The 17451-nt window shown below is 35.7% G+C and overlaps 1 protein-coding gene across 2 annotated transcripts in view; it reads left to right on the top strand.

The window, feature by feature from the left end:
• SYT1 (synaptotagmin 1) overlaps nucleotides 1-17451 on the top strand; it is a 412783-nt gene that overhangs the window by 247632 nt on the left and 147700 nt on the right. The gene's annotated exons all lie outside the window — the stretch shown is intronic.

The raw sequence follows: 17451 nt of genomic DNA, 5'->3' as shown, positions 1-17451 counted from the left end.
GCACAGGAATAAAAAAAACACTTAATTCCATGCAGAGTTTACCTCTTGGGAAGAGAGAGGAAATGCAATCAGAGGTGGTCCTATGTGGCCTCAGCAGTCATCATCTTTTAGTTGTTCAGCTTGGTATGAGGTAAATGGACATTACGCTTTATTCCTTTTTGCTTGACTTAAATTGTAATAATGTTTGAAAAAATTAAGGTCCATGTTGTATCACGTGAACGTTCATAATGAAAAAAGCTGAATACAAAATTACGTGTTCTGTGAAGGCAACTCTGTATATATGTGTATAGATGAGGATAAGAAGGGAAAGTGTAAAGAGGTGACTTGATAAAATAATAGAATTATGAGCCATTTGCATGGAAATTGATGAGAGATACAATCTGAAAGTTTAGTGATCAAGAAAGGGAAAATAGAAGAAAATGGAAGCTTCTTTCACATAAAACAAAGGAAATGTTCAGTATAAATCAATTTAAATATTCAGTAGATAACCAATTTGAACCTGGGCTTTTTCTTTCTCCTCTCCCCTGTATTCACCCAAACATTTTACATTCTTCCAATTAAAGAAAAATTCTTCCTTTTGTATGAACATCTGGAGTTAAAATTAAGGGTTCTGCAAGAAAATATAACAGAGCTCTAAATTTAAAGCAAGGTGGAAGTACATCCACAGTTTTTAAATATTACAGACACAGTAACTGGCATTCAATTGAATTTCCTATTTATTGCATATTCTGAATTTGATATAGTCTAACACTTGTAGGCTTAAAGCTTACATGAGGCATTTAAAATAAGACAACGATTAAATAAAAGGAGAATTTCTCACTTCTATCATAACTGTGACACTTAAAAAAAACAAAACAAAAAACCTCAGCTTTATTTTCCATAGGGACTTGATTAAATGGAGATATATGAGGCGAAGAGAAAATACACCTCAGAAAGATCTAGAAATACTTATTTCTCCTACAGGAATTCCCAGCCAGAAAGGAAAACTTGCTAAGTCTAATTGGCAAAACGAGTTTTCTTTGTTTTAATATCACTGTTCCTTATTTCCCATGGCCTTGGATAAATTGAAATGCTGCATTGTTTTGATAAAACTCAGAGTAGAACCTCTCATTTATCTACTATTGTTCTGTTGCATTTACTTCATTTTGATCAATTTCCAGTCAAGTTCTCTTGGTTGCTTTGAAATTGGCAAGCATTCTAAATGAATATCTTGTCAGGACTGGTTGAAGTAAATAAGAAGTTTGAGAAAAAGGCTATTACATTGAACTGCAAAGAAAAGCAATCAAAGACTTTGTTCTTGTTCTCCTGCCTTTAAAAATGCACGGTCAAAATATTACAGAAATTTTCTAAGAAGAAATTTTTATTGGTGGTTAAGTTCATATACATGCACACCAAAATGCCTTCAGGAACTGATGCCCAATGTGCTCCCTCAGAGAACCACGAATACCATAAAGTTCCTTTTGGATGTAATGCTACTTCAACAAGAAACTCTGATTTAATTAGGAGTTTGGGTTTAACATATACACACTACCATATATAAAACAGATAATCAACAAGGACCTACTGTGTAGCAAAGGGAACTATACTCAATATTTTGTAATAACCTATAAAAGAAAAGACGTTGGAAAAGTATATGTATAACTGAATCACTTTGCGGTACAGCAGAAAATAACATTGCAAATCAGCTATACTTTAATAAAATAAATTTTTTTAAATATCCATGTTTCTCAAACAGGAATTAATATACTTTAAAACCATATGCTTAAAACCCAGTGAGACAGTATAAGTGATGGCCAGGCATCATTTCCTGCCAACCTTCATTGCCTCTAAGATTTCATGAGCTGTACCAGAACTACTCTTTTTAGAATTCTTTCAGTGTGTATCTGTCCTTAAGGTTCAGAGATTTCTACCTCTCTGCGCTATATTCTGTTTATTTTTGCTCACTCTCCCTTCACGGAAAACAGGTCCTTACTTCTCTTACTCGCCCCACTGGCTAAGATTTAAATGTCTTCTTTACTTGATGCTGGATTAACTCCAAATTATCTATATTCCTTCCAACTTGTAGCAATTACATTGGGCCAATTTTCTTTTCCTTTAATTTTTGACAGGCAAATAGAACCAGGTCTCTAGAGGAAACCCATCAGGTTTCATATAGTTTTATTGCTTGGGTCTAATCATTTAAAATGTGTTACCAAGAAATACTTTCAGAATGAAAAATATTAAATTTTAGAACAGAATTTGCTATATACTTCTTTTTATATAAAATGGGAAAGAGAATTAGCATTTATTCAACCTCATCTATGTGCCAAGTGTCAGATGTGTTATCTCATGGAATTCTCTCAATTCTTATTGTGATATTATTATTCCCACTTCTCGTGGAGAGAAATAAAGGCTCAAAGAAGAAAAAGACTCACTGCGCTTTAAACTCAGCGTTCTTTGACTCTAAACCTCTACTACCTTTTAGTATACCATGATGAGTTGAAGTAATATATAGCATTATAATTGATTTTCTGTGATTTTAGTTTCAGTTATTAAATTTCATATTTATTAAAATTCACACAAAAACATTTATCTTAACTAAAAATCAAATTATATTGACATCATGCCAAAATAACTGCTCTATGAGGAAAATTAATCCAATCTATTCCCTTCTAGAAAGGTAAAACTCTTGGGTGTTGCTTTAGAATAATAACCAAGGAATCATGATGTTTCAGCTCTTTCAGAAACTTATTTTCCGTTACTGTGTATTAATTATAATCCTGATCAGTTGTGTTAACAAGACTTTTTCTCCTTACCCTTTGCTTTGTTTTTCCAAGAAGCCTATATTGTTTTATACCATAGTTGGACTTTTGCCTAGAAAATTACAAAATCACTCAAAACGAACAGTATTTATCCCATCTTTCTGAAAGAAAATACTTCGCCTGTCTAACTGCAACCTCATGACTCTCCCCTAATATTTTTCCAGCCGTAGGTGTTAGCAGCTGCTGTTGTAAAATCGTTGGGGTTGATTGGGGGAGACTGGGGTGAGGACTAGAGCCAAGATCACTTTTTACGTTAAAGATTGGGTAATCGTGCCACACGTCCAATTCCACAGACAACTGGAACTTTACAAAACCATCTGTCTCTTGCAGCTCATCTTAGTCATTTTCACATCTGTATTTTTGAGATTGTACCTGAGATTCTCACCCATACAACCCTTAAATAAAGCAACTGACACCCTTCTCACAATGTAGGAACCTAGACATGACAAATGCTTTCTCTGCCTCCTTCTGAGCACTGTTGAAGCTGAGATAGCTTTTCAACTCTTCTTCTCCTGGAAATGTATGCAAGTCTCAGACCACTTACAACCTCCCCTCCCTGTTTCACCATCTAGAAAGCTGCTCAGAGACACTCAGAAAAAGTGCCAAAGAACGTATCACCCCAAAATAACTTCCGCATATGCTGTACTGGTTTCTTCCCTCTCTTGACTCCCGCACATAATCATATATGCGTAAAGCAGCTCACAGAGGAGGTAGAGTGAATGGAAAAGAGAAAACCAAGAAGCACATCATGCTGCCTCGTGCCAAGAAAGACCAAGAGTGACATTAGGAACTCTGGGTTCAAGGAGGGAGCTGACCCAGGTTAATATAAGCATAGGGTCACTTACTGCCCCTTTGCAATGTTCATAGAATGCATTTCTAGTTTTGTTCTATTTGCCTCAAACACACAATAGGACTTCAAAGAGTGCTGATTAAAGAAAGGACTTAGTGCTGTCAATTGCCACTTTTAAGTCAGCGAGCTATCCTTCTGAGGTTAGTGGATGCTTTTTGAATAGGAGATAGCACTCTCCATTCTTTTTTTTTCTCAAGAGCCTCCTTCTGATGATCTGTTTTATGTTGAATGCTCTGCTATTGTCTTCCTTTCTGTCCATAAATATTTAATTTAAAGTAGACCTCTTTTTCAAAGATAATAGTTTGACTTTTCGTCAAAAAAATTTACCCACATTAGTTCACTGAATTCTCCATTTTTTATTATTTCATATAAAATCATTAGGATGAACTTCAAATATAAAATTTTTTGGCTTGAAAGGCATTTGCCACAATATGTTAAGTAATGGATCTACTATTCTTTTCCAAAGAGTATTAAAAGGCCACTAGTCTAGTAAGATAATTCTACTTCTTCCAGGCAATATCTGGATTTAGTGATCCTCCAAGGGTACACGTTAACATTACAGTATTTGCGCAGTGACCAGGTTCTTGACTGTGATGGTTACACATAAGTAAAATACTGGAGAAAAAACAGCTATCCCTTCCATTAAGTTTCATAGCTTTCAATCTTTAAAGAAAATCCTCTAGCTATTTCAGTATTTTACTAAATCATATTAAAATGTAAATTTCAGCTAATGTTTCAATTCTAGTCAAAACCACCAAAAGAAAACTATAGGCTCCTAACTTTATTTTCCTGAAAATAATGAGCCAAGACAGCAGAAAATAAAGGTTTTCTGTAAATGAATATGACATTGGAATGATTTAAATTATAAAGGACCAAAAATTGTAATCCTAGATAAGTTTAAATCCTGTCATCATTGATTGATTTGAAACAGAATTTTCAGAAACTGGATTAGTAGAAAGAGTTTGATGTTCAAAACACTGAGCTTGAGGTTGAGCCATGGTTTTCTCCCAGAATCTTAGGACCGTTATATTATTTTTGGTACTTTAGATTTACCATCTATGAATGAGGATGATATTACCTTAAAGAAATAATAAACCCAGCTATTTTATAAGTTATTCAGTGGAAACAAATGGTATAAAATCAAAGTTGGTTCTTAATAAAAATTGATGATTATAATTTAAATGTGTATATAAATAATTACTGAATAATAAATGCTGAATTCAAGATAGCTTTTCAGTCACTTATAATACTTGGCCAGTTTTTAAGGAGAAAGAAAAAGAAACAGCATCCAAGAGCATGTTGTCATTAATGCATAAGCACTACAGGATGGGGAGTGTGTTCAACCAAAATCTACTATTTTACCAGTAAAAAGAGTAAAATCTTTCCACTGATATCTTTTCTGCTATGTTAAAATGTTTACCTCAGGAAGCGTTAGCTGGGCTGACAAATTACTGAAAATACGCAGTAGTGCATGTTTATTTCCATTAGTACAAATTTAATATTATTCTAATGCTGCTTACATTATTTGAATAACAAACAATTGTTGACCAGTGCAATTCTGAGGAACTATTATTCTCCCCCAGAGTTTGATTTGTTCATTCTATTATTTATCCATGAATAGCTTGATCACTACCAAAATGCTTTGCCTTTCAGTTTTTTGACAGCAATCTTTATTTTAGAATGTTACCCTGACATTCTAATATACTGTTAAGGCAGAACACATTGAGTATACCGGGAGTTGTACAATACATACAAAACTGCTTGCTTTTCATCTTTTATCTACCTAACTTCTAGAACTTGTTTTTTTCAGCCAAGTTTTAAGTATTTTCAAGTTGTGAATTTAATAGGAATTGTTGGCAAATAATACTAACATTTAAAACTTTCCATCCTCTTATCTACCATTCTAAGTACTTTGCATGTCATACATTTACATATCAAAAGTCAGAGTTTATATCATTATCTCCTGGCTTCCCCCACCTCGCATGTTAGAGATGGTGAAACTGAGGTTCAGAAAGTTTAAATAACTTGATCAAATTCATTTGGCAATTTAAGTGGCAGAACTTGGAGTCAAGATCCACGATGGTTATTATATCTGATGTTGCCCTATTGTTATGGTTATCAATTATGATCATCCATTATTTTTTGACAAATGATTTTCATTGATTTGGCATAAAAAATTAAAAATTATTTCAGTTAAAAAAAAACCTGACAGTAATACACAAATATGTTCACAAAACTAAACTCTTCTTAGAAGTGACATAATTAGTGAATATTTGCTCACTTGTCAACTTGGACACGAAAGAATGCCACAATATATAAGAGCATGAAAATTGAACCCTGAAGACTAGAGTCTGATCGCATCTCTAAAAGGAATCACATTATAGAAACCATTGTTCAGATCCTCAGTGTTCTGATCTATAAAATGGAGATTATGGGATGCACTTTAGCTACTCTACAGTTTGGCTTTTAGGATCAAATCAGTTGAGGTAATGTGAAAGGGTGTCATAAAACGAAAGAACTATATAAATCAGAAACTGAATTAGGAAATACTGCAGGGGCTGAATATAAGAAAGGGAAAACCATATCACCATTACTAGAATGGTTTTAAGAGAATCTTAAGGAGATGTACAACATAAAAATTATTTAGAAAAAATAATTGACAGAAAAAAACATGAGCCAGTTTACTGCTTTTTCCATAGTCTATCTAGAATAAAAATAAGGGATGCTTGCACAAATTTTCTAAATAACCTGGAAGAGTTGATGTATATCTGAAGTTTATCATGATTTAATCTGGAGTATTTTTTTTAAGTGTACATTTTCGTTTCAATAAGGTGTCCAAGGAACCAGGCCCTCACTATGTGTAAACAGTATTTGAAGAAGGCTGCCTCTGCCTCTAATTATACTTTCATTTACTTAATAAGCATTTACTTAAGACATACTGTGTGCCCAACCCAACTGATACTTCATAGAATGCAAAGGAAAGGAAGATAACAGTATCCCTCTTCAGATAGGCTCCTCATGTTGAAGAAGCAAATCACAAAGCTGCTAGAAAACAAGGATCAGTATGTGACAATACAAGTCAGAAGGCATAAATGAATGTGGTTGAGAGGCAATGTAAAGAGCTCCTGTGTGGTATTACTCACGACATTTGGAGGAAGTCTACTGGGAGTCATTCAAAGGAAGAAATACGTGAGTTTGCCAAAGAGAAGAGAATAAAGGGAATTCTACATTCTTAGTGGAGATCTATGAGAATCTACAATGACCAACAAGATTCATGGAGGGCCTTGAGGTCACATGCTCACTGTTGTGGTGCTTAGAAGCACAAGCTCTAAACAGAAGAGAAATAATATTTAAAAGGAAGAAAAAACAAAGAAAAAGTCACCATATACAAGATTGACCAGCATAGGGAAACCCTGTCAAAAGCAAGAACAGGAAATAAGTCAAGGACCGTGGGAGCTGTACACTGAAAATGAAAGTTCACATCCAAGAACCAGGAAACAAAAAGAAATGATGCTACAAATTACCATGGAGAGAAATAGATTGAGACAAACAGAGAAAACAACAGTTGGAAAGGAAAAATAATAAGTGTGGTCTGTAGCAGCAGCAATCTGTTGGATCATCAAGGAAAAATGTCCTGGAGAGAGCTAGAGAAGCCAGCGGCTTTGTTTTCACTGTTGTCTACCTGTCACTTTGTATAGTAATGAAATTAATGAACCTGACTCTTCCCTTTCATGACTGGAAAGACTCGAATGTCCTGCCCTTCTTCACTCATGCATGGCAACCAAACAGTTCTCCTGTCAGTACAATCAAATCTCTCCAAGTTACAGGGAATTCTAAAAATGCATCGGTTGCTCCTAGAATAATAAACAGGAAGTACTGGGGGGAAAAAATCCTTCCATAAAACAGGTAATAAAACCAAGTGGCCTTTTTGCTTGTTTCTTCTGTTATAAAAGAGCATAGGGAAGCAGGGAATATATCTGCCCATTTAGCTGACATTCTTTTATCATAATTGGATTTCATCCTAATAACATTAAATTGCTTAGTGAAGAAACAAGTAGACTTTCAACTATTGAATTACCCCGAAGTTAACAACAGGCACCATATTCAATTCTTGGAATAGTCTCTTTCTTCTTGGCCATTTTTGCCGGACAGAAAATGGATTAAAGACATGGTTGACCAAATTCAAAGCATCAAAATAAAACCCAGTACTAACTGGATCAGAGTCCAAGAGATGCATATTTTGAAACCTTTGCATATGAAAGTCAAGAAGAAAGTTAGCTTCCACTAGTGGAAGAAAAACCTGAGACAATTTGTTCTTAGTTTTGAACTGAGCAATCAAAACTCAAGAGAGACATGCTACAAATGTTACAGGATAAATGGATTTCCCTTTAACCAGGAAATTGTGTTGTCCACAGCATGATTGAAAACTGCTGCAGATTTCCAAGAGCTGCAGCACTGATTAGCCAGTGAATTGCCTTCACCTCTGCCAACTTACCTGGCATCCCTCCTCTGTGTTTACCAACACGTTTCTCCCTAGAGCCTGCAAACAGCAAGCTCCTGGGCTGACTCTGCAGCCTTATCTAAATCCTCTGGAAGTTGTGCAGGGGCGCTTATCTCTGCCTGAAGACCCAACATCATTTTCCATGTCAAATTTCAGACATTCCAATGTTGTGAAGATATGGGTGACCTGGCCTTATCATTGAAAGCAGACAATTATTATAGACATTTTATCAAATTAATTATTTGATTACTACCTGTGCAGATAAAATGGCCTTCAGTCAACTAACTTTTGTTATCAAGACTGACCCTCGCATTCAGCCAGAAACATCAATAACCTTAATAAGTTATTCAGCAGGGACTGTGAATTTCTTCAGTAGTGCAGCGCATACTGAAATCAGATCAACGGATAGAGGTTCTGGTAAAAATTTATCAACGCATAGGCTGTGATTTTGTGCATATCAAAGCAATATATCTTACTTAAGTCTTTTTATGTGTTAACAGTTTAAGCATATATGGGCAAAGAGACTGATTTCCCATTTTATGAAATTTTAAAGTTTTTAAAAATGATTCTAAACTAGTGCTCATTGGACAAGTAGAATAAGATTGCTGTGACTACACTGAATTAGAATCTGGCAAAAGACCCCATTTATTTTGGCATTTAACATGCTATCTGTTATTGTTCACAACTGCTTCATGTCTGTTTATCAAACCTGCCCAACTGGACTGTAAACTAAGTAAATTATTTCAAACTTGTTCACTATTCCTCTAATGTGCTGAGCATTACTCTGCTAAATAGACAGTCAAATGGATAAATAATGAGCCTTTCTCCTACATTATTTTTTACACAATCTGTCTACCTTAAAAAGCCACCAGTAGCTCACTCAAGTCAATGACTTGGATCATTTTTACAGAATGTTTATATAGGCACTACTTCCAGTTTGAATCTGTCAGGGGCACATATTTGAAAAGCTGAACAGAACTACATTAGAGGAAATATGAAATGTGTTCTTAAGAAGGTAATCCTGGGCTTCCTAGGTGGCGCAATGGTTAAGGATCCGCCTGTCAATGCAGGGGACACGGGTTCGAGCCCTGCCCCAGGAAGACCCCACATGCCGCGGAGCAACTAAGCCCATGTGCCACAACTATCGAGCCTGTGTGTTAGAGCCCATGAGCCACAACTATTGAGCCCATGTGCCACAACTACTGAAGCCCACATGCCTAGCAAAGCCACGACAATGAGAAGCCGCGCACAACAGAATAGCCCCTGCTCGCCACAACTAGAGAAAGCCTGCGTGCAGCAGCAAAGACCCAACACAGCCAATAAATAAATAAATAAATAAATTTATTTAAAAAAAAGAAGAAGAAGGTAATCCTGAAGGGTATTTAGGGAAGGCCACATGTGTTTACTTCAAGGAAATGTCTTTCCATTTACTATGATAAAAAAAATCTAATGTAGATTTTCATAAGTCTCTGTCTTATTGAGAGCTTTGTTTAGCAAGGTAGTCACTGGGTGATAAGTTAGATTAAAAGGAGTCTAAAACCCAAAAGAAAGGAAGGAGAAAGGAAGAAACAGAAGGAAGGGAGACAGACAGACAGACAGGAGGGGAGGAAGTCAGGAAGGGAAAGCGGGAAGAAAAGAACTGGAGTCCCCAAAACACTGTTTTCACTGTATACCAAGCAAGCGTTCAAAGCTCACCTCAAGACTCACTTCCTCCACGAAGCCTTCTTTGAACTCTAGAACCTTTTATCTTACCCTTCCCTAACCTGCTACCTATAGAGCCCACCTACTCCACTGAATTCTGTATTTAACTCTGTATTGCCTCCTGTCTCTTGCAGTTTTTCCTGGGAGTCAGTCTTCATAAGCTCCTAGAGAAAGTCTTCTCTGTGTTCTGTTTCCCCCTACCATCCCCAGCATAGTATAAGCACACAGCTTATTGTCAAGAAGAAATTAGTGAAAGGTTAAATGAAAAGAAATAAAAAATACATTTTTCCCTGACTCACTAATCTTGAATTTTACTCTGATGCTCTCGGAAAGGAGCTTTTAATTAAGTCCAGTGGTCTTCTAGACCTAAGGAACTGTAATTTCTACAAGGGTACCACACACTCCCAATTGTGTGGAAATGTAAACAAACACACAACACACTACACATATCATCCCATCAAGAGCCCATAGCTTTTGTCATATTCTAAAAAGAGCATACAATTCAAAGGAGGCTTAGAACTACCATTCTAAAGAGTGAGGAAAAATAAGTTTCATACCCAGAAGCCAAGAATGCATGGTCTTTGAAGCCATTTCAGTCTATGATGAGAAACTCTTCATTCTGACCTTTGACTGGTTGATTTAATCTTAAACCATATTCTGAATTACTTCATACACTGTTTCAAATCTTGCATTTAACATTCTGTCTCCAGAGGTGGTTAGTGAGAGTCTTAATCCACATATTTGCAGAACTTTTTTTTTCCATTTGCATTCTATAATTTAGAAAAAGCTTTAAAACACAAGGCTTATTTTCTCTTTTTTGCTGATTTTTGAAAAATGATTATCCTTGTGTGTTTTGAATAATTACTTATAAATGGCCTAAAAGCAAAGCTTTGACATATAGACTATTTTTCCTGCTGGTTAAGAGTAAAATTATTATTTTTCTATTGTATTCTGCATCTGGCATCAATGTATAATGATCTAGAAAAACGGATTGTATGGGGTCAACCTAGAAATTGGCAAAAATCTTCAGTAAATGTAAGAATTGCGTTTTTATGTGAATTATTTATAAAATGAGTCACACATACCTTAGTGCAGTGGTGAGGCATTCATATGACAAGTAGAGATACACCAAAGGTAGAAAATACTTGAAGATATTGCTGAATTTTTACAGTGGCCATAGCGATGGTATTACCTTTGCATCTTGAGGTTCTCAGCTCAGGTACCAAGGACTGATGTAAAAGTAAAAACTTACATTTCTCAGAGAGGTGAATATGGCTCATCTTGTGAAGGAGTTATGAATTTAAGGTTGTTTCTTAATATGATGGATGGGAGAGAAATGGAAAGATAATGCAGAGCCGCCCCAGAAAGTGAAATCAAGTCAGAAAGACAAAAACCAGTAAGATTTGCCTTCGATTAAACCTTGAACCCAGTGTGTAAATCCACCAAAACTTTGCCAGCCTAGGAGATTGCAAAATCAGAGCCAAGGATGTGGGATTGAGTAGCCTATCTATGGAAGAACACATGGGAAGGTGGTGGGTCTCAAAGACTGTCCACTCTTCTCCTACTTGAGCTCAAGAACATGGGGATGTGGGTTTCTTTCAAGCCATTTACTGAGCACCATTAAGCAGATAGTACTGAGGCCAGGTCGCTTAGAGCGGGGGTTGCGGGGGGGAATCTCTTTGGAGGTGAGAGCTCAGAATTAGGAAATCTTGAGCAGGCCTCCCCTCAGCCTTTTTGTAGGGCACTTTGTGTATATTAGAAAAAACTCTTCCCACCAACTGCTCATTCTGTAGGTCTGAGGCACAATGCGTGTCCGATGAGTAGACTTCAGATCTGGTAGCATAAAGTTGACACATGTGGCTGCTATCAGTAATGCTAAAATTTTCCCCTTTGTAATGGTACTATCTGCAACACCCTTGTTCTTGGTGAGGCTTTCATCTTTGATTTCATAATCTATTAAGAAAAAGGATATTTCTTGCTCTATTAAAGAAAAGGATATTTGGAGTGTCTTTTTTTAAAGTGTATGTCAGAGTCTTTTAAGTAAATAATTTAAGAAATTTATTTAGTGCCAAAACTCTGTGGGGGAAAAAATGATGCTTTTCAGTCTGCAAGCTACATTTTTATTGTTGAAAGAATATTTACTAGTTGAGTTCATCAATAAACGTACCCCTGGAGCTCTGAATTTGTCCATAGGAGCATATTAAGCCATGCAGTTCCATCTGAAAGTGTACTATATTATGTTCTGAGGACTGAGCATGGCAAATATGAGAAATTTACTTCTTTTTTAAAAAATAAATTAGACCTAGCTTTTAACACCTGGGAAATCAATAGTAAGCGTCATGATTGCACAAACCATGCTTAGCACTGTATCCAGACCTGAGAAAAATGTTTGACACACAGTAGATGCTCAATAAATATATGTTTGATTAAATAATTACTTCTTTAAACTGCCAACTTCCCATGAAAGAACATCCTCTCTTGATAAGGGAAAATAGTTGTTTAGGGTTTTTTCCAACAGAAGACCAGCTAATGAACATTTATTTCTAACTGGTGCTAAATTATTTTTATTGTGTTTGCATTAAATATCAGTGCTTCATGTCGTGAATATCTACAAAGAGCTGAGTTTTAAATCGGCAAGAAGTGAATTTCATGTGTAGGAAGGGGGTTATTAAATACCTTTTATACGTTTTTACTGGTTTGTCTTTTCATTTTTACATGACGCATCTTTTTTATGCTAGTCTAACAAACAACCCAATGTATCATAGTCCACATTTCCCCTGGGTGCAAGGGGGAGATTTTAGCAAATATATGCAACATTTCTATTTAAAAATCTGTCAACACTCAGTGAGATTTGTGTTGAGCCTTGAAAACTAAGTATTATGTAAATGATTAAAGAGGAAGAAGAATAGCCATTTCAAGAAAGAAGGAATCTGCTTTAGAAAAACATGGGGGTAGAACTGAGCAAAGGACAGTGAGTTGCCCAGTCTGGTGGGACTACAGGTGGTATAGGAGAGCAAGGAGAAAGCTGGACAGGTGGGGTGGGCCAAATCACAGGGGACTGTGAACGCTATGCACAAAGGGACTGAAAAGTCTATACTCGAAAAGTTTTGTTCATAAACAAGGTCCTACTGTATAGCACAGGGAACTGTATTCAATATCCTATGATAAACCATAATGGAAAAGAATATGAAAAAAGAATGATATATATGTATAACTGAATCACTTTGCTATACAGCAGAAATTAACATTGTGAATCAAATATACTTCAATAAAATATTTAAAAAAAGAAAGTTTTGTTTGAGAACAATGAATGGGTAAAATGGAGAGAGGAGATAAGTGATGCGAAGGGAAATCAGATGCGAGGTTATGTCAGGCCCAAACTTTCCAAGTCAAACAGATGTTAAAAAAGAAAAATGTAAAATGTATCGAAGAAGAAATGACAAGACTTGCCAATCAGTTGGATCTGAGAATTAGAATTCCCATGTGGTTCCAATGTCTAAGAGGCAGGAAATTATAGAAGCACTGAAAGAAGTCACATCGTTGGTTTGAGAACTGGTTTGAGAAGGTGACGAAAGATTGCTACGGAATATTCCCTAGACAGTTGAGAACACAGTTCTAGAGGACAGAAGAAGGGACAGTAACAGACCTGAAGTTTCAGGCACCAGAAAGGATGCACTCAGCAGTGAGGGAATATGAAGATGAGCACAGAGCTAAGTGCCTTGAATAACTCCATCTAACACTTGGGATTAGGAAAGAAAAGAGGAAAAAATGTCAGAGCCATAGAAGGAGGTGCTGGTAAGGACAGTAGAAACAAAAGCAGAAGAAAATTTCAAGAAGGAATATATGATCAAGATTTTTTCATGCCATTAACAATGTAGTTTGGGTTTAGCCAGAAGAAAATCATTGGTTATCTCTGAGAGAGTCTTAGGTGCACCGTTCGTATCACGAAAATGGTTGCAGAAGGCATACGTACAAAGGGAGGATAAAAAGGAAAGATCACCGAATATACAGAAATAGCCCACACATACTCCAATTGTATAATCATCTGTATGCGGCATATGTTATAAATCTCCTGAGGTCTGTTTTATCTCTGTTGAGTTTCCTATTGCTGCTGTAATTACTTACTACAAAATCACTGGCTTAAAACCACACAAGTTTATTATTTGGAGGTCAGAAGTCCAAAATGGGTTTCATTGAGCTAAAATCTGATTGTCAGCAGGGCTGATTCCTTCTTTTTTTCCCAACTTTACTGATAGATAATTAACAAATAACGTTGTGTAAGTTTAAGTTGTATAACACGATGATTTGATATATGTATATATTATGAAATGATTAAAACAATAAGGTCAGTTAATATAACCATCATCTCACATAATTACCGTTTTGTGTATATGCGGTGAGAACAGTTAAGATCTACTCTCTGAGCAAATTTCAAGTATACAGTATTGTTAACTTTAGCCACCATGCTCTACATTAGATCCCCAGAACTCATCTGTCTCATAAATGAAACTTTGTACCCTTTGGCCAACATCTCCCTATTTCCCATACCCACCCCCAGCCCCGGGTAACCACCGTTCTGCTCTTTGTTTCTATGAGTTCCAACTTCTTAGGTTCCACATTTGTCTACCTGACTTACATCTCTAACTTCTCATCTAGTCTGATGCCCTCAGGGGTCATCCATGTTGTCACAAATGACAGAAGCAATCTTTTGTGGATGAATAATATTCCATTTTCTTTGTCCATTTATTTTCTGTATTCATTCATCCATTGATGGACACAGGTCATTTGTGTATCTTGATTATTGTGAATAAAGCTGCAGTGAACATGGGGGTGCAGATCTCTCTTCAAGATAGCAATTTTTTGTTTCCTTCAATAAATACCCAGAGTGGGATTGCTGGACCACATGGTAGTTCTATTTTTCATTTTTTTGAGGAAACTCCATGCTTTCTTCTTTTTTTTAATAATGGCTATGTGAACTAATTCCTTTTGAAACTGTAGGAGAGAATCCTTTCCTTGCCTTTTCCAGTTTGTAGAGGTCACCTGCATCCCTTGACTCATGGTCCCTTCCTCCATCTTCAAAATCAGCAGCACGGAATCCTCAAATCTCTCTGATTCTGAAACTCCTGCCTGCTTCTTGATCTGAGAAGGACCATAGCCATTACCCTGGGTTCATCCAGATAACCTAGGATAATCTCGCCTTCTCAAGATCCTTAATCACATTTGAAAAGTCCTTTCTGCTATGCAAGGTAACATAGTCACAGGTTCCAGGGATCAGAATGTGGACATTTTTGAAGAGTCATTCTGTGTAACGCAAAATCTAAGTTAAAACATCAGAAGCAGAATTGACTTTAATTCTTATGCATTGGTTTACCTTCAGGTTAAGTGATATGTGAGATTAATTCATTAACTGGAAGGTAAAAATAACATTTTTAATGGAGAGTTTTTACATTAGTCTATTATTTTCTGTTGAAAGGTCCTTAAGTTAAATGTTAAAATTCATGTTATAAAATTCCATTTAATGATAGTTGGGTAGCAATAATAAGCTAATAGCTTTCTGCCAGTAGCAATATTTTGATGAGCCTGTTTTTGATTGAAACTATATTTTATATTAAAGAAATCACTCTTGGCAGCATCTTGTGCTGTTATTTATTTTCTCCATTTTTTTCAAAAGTAAAATGTCTTCTTAAACAGGCTTCACAGCCAGACAAGGATTTTTCCTTTGTACACATTTGTAATATGCACATTTTTAACCTGATAATGTAGAAACATAATTTCTCCCACTCTCCAATCTATAGTTTTCCCTCTGTATATAGTTTTTTCTTTATAAAATTGAAAGGATAATGAACAAATCTTCTGTGAAGATTACATGAGATAATGTATGTAAAGCTGTAGCACAGCGGCTGGCCCATAATAAGTAGGTCTTCAATAAATTTTTACCACAATCCAAAATATGTTTCATGAGATTTGCTCACTACTATTGAAACTTATTTTTGTAAATGCCGCAAAGTAATAATACTGTGGATGGTGTTTCTGACCAAACTTACTACAAAATAGAATAAGATTATTAACATGAAAATTCGCTTAATTTAAAATGGTGGTTTATACTTAACTGTGCAGTCCAGTTTTCATATGGATACACAAAATGATAGCATTAAGGTTTTTTTCAATTCTATCTAAAGGTGCCAGTAAGTTGTGAGGAAATGTTTGCTAGTTTCATATATTCAGTATAGCATATTCAAAGTTAAAATTAAGCTATTCAGAAGATCAGCTGAAAGCAAGCCTAGAAGACAGCAGCACTATAAGAAATGGAAGTCAAAAATAAAAGTTTTTTTCCATGGCGATAGCTGACCTTCATGTTGCACTGTTTCAGATTTCTTCCTGTAATCCTATGCTCCTATCTCTTTACCTCCTTTAAATAATGTTCCTGTGCTTTCACTGTCTATTTTCTTTTTGTGAAGTTGTCAAATGATCTCTGTCTTGCCCTGTATAATTTAAGAGACTTTTATTTAGCTCTCTGAGAGACTATCACACAAGTCTGACTAGGAGAATAATTTACAAGGTGCAAAATGAAGGGTCATTATTAATACTGTCTCGCCTGCAATGAATACATAGGCTCTCTCGTTCACGCATGGCAGGGTTTTAACTAGATCAAAAGAGGTAGATGCTTTTAAATGAAGTATTGTGAATGATATCATTGGTTACATAAGCTTGCTTTACATTTTTTTAAAATATGATTGCTTAATGAGATTAGAGAACTATAAGAAAACATGTCTTTGGGTTTGGGCTTATCTGTAACTTTCACACAAATCTTTCCTTGGCTGAAAACACAATTTCAGCAGTTATGGTTTTATACGTCCTTAGGGTAACATCTAGTCATCTTTCATAAGCTTGAATAATAAGCATAGTAAGTCTTCTTCACTATGAAGCTAAATGCAAAAGGAGCCAAGAGAGTGGGTTTTCTCAGTTTTGAATAGAAGTTAATTGTTAAGTGTTTTTATGTTATCAAAGTACTCCTGACTTTTGTTCAGCAATCATTGATACTAATGATGTTTATGTAGCTAGAAGAAAATAGCACTTTTTCTTACCATTTCAGGACCCATTGTCTTTTTTGATTACGACAGGCAAATCTAATTACTGCTTCTTCTGATTAATCTCAATAGTTGAATAATGACTTTCTAGGCAAACTGAAATCCTCCATGTTTCCATGAGACCTGATTTTTCATAAGCACATGTGTAGGGGATGCCAAATGAGAAAGTAGAGTTAGTTTTAGTAGCTGGACAACTTGTAATAGAGAAAAATGTTTGAGTGTCTTTATTTGTGTATGCTTTTTTAAACAGACCCTGTAAATCTGAGGTCTATGATCTTATCTAAAAATTCTCTCTTCCTCCTCTCAATTTCTTAGCATAACCATCAAACTCCTCTCAGTGAATTCACCCTTCTTTTTATATATTTGTCGGTGTGCCTGTTTTATGTCCCCACATGTACTCTGAGCTGTGTCACCCACAATACTTAGCCCTATGCCTTGAATATTAAGAAGAAGAAAAAAGCTGATATTAATTGAATTCTTGCTATGTGCTAGATGCCATTCTAAGACTTT

The sequence above is a fragment of the Hippopotamus amphibius genome, chromosome 7 (assembly GCF_030028045.1).
Source record: "Hippopotamus amphibius kiboko isolate mHipAmp2 chromosome 7, mHipAmp2.hap2, whole genome shotgun sequence".
In the NCBI taxonomy this organism is placed as follows: domain Eukaryota; kingdom Metazoa; phylum Chordata; class Mammalia; order Artiodactyla; family Hippopotamidae; genus Hippopotamus; species Hippopotamus amphibius.
This window is presented reverse-complemented; position numbering and strand designations above follow the sequence as displayed.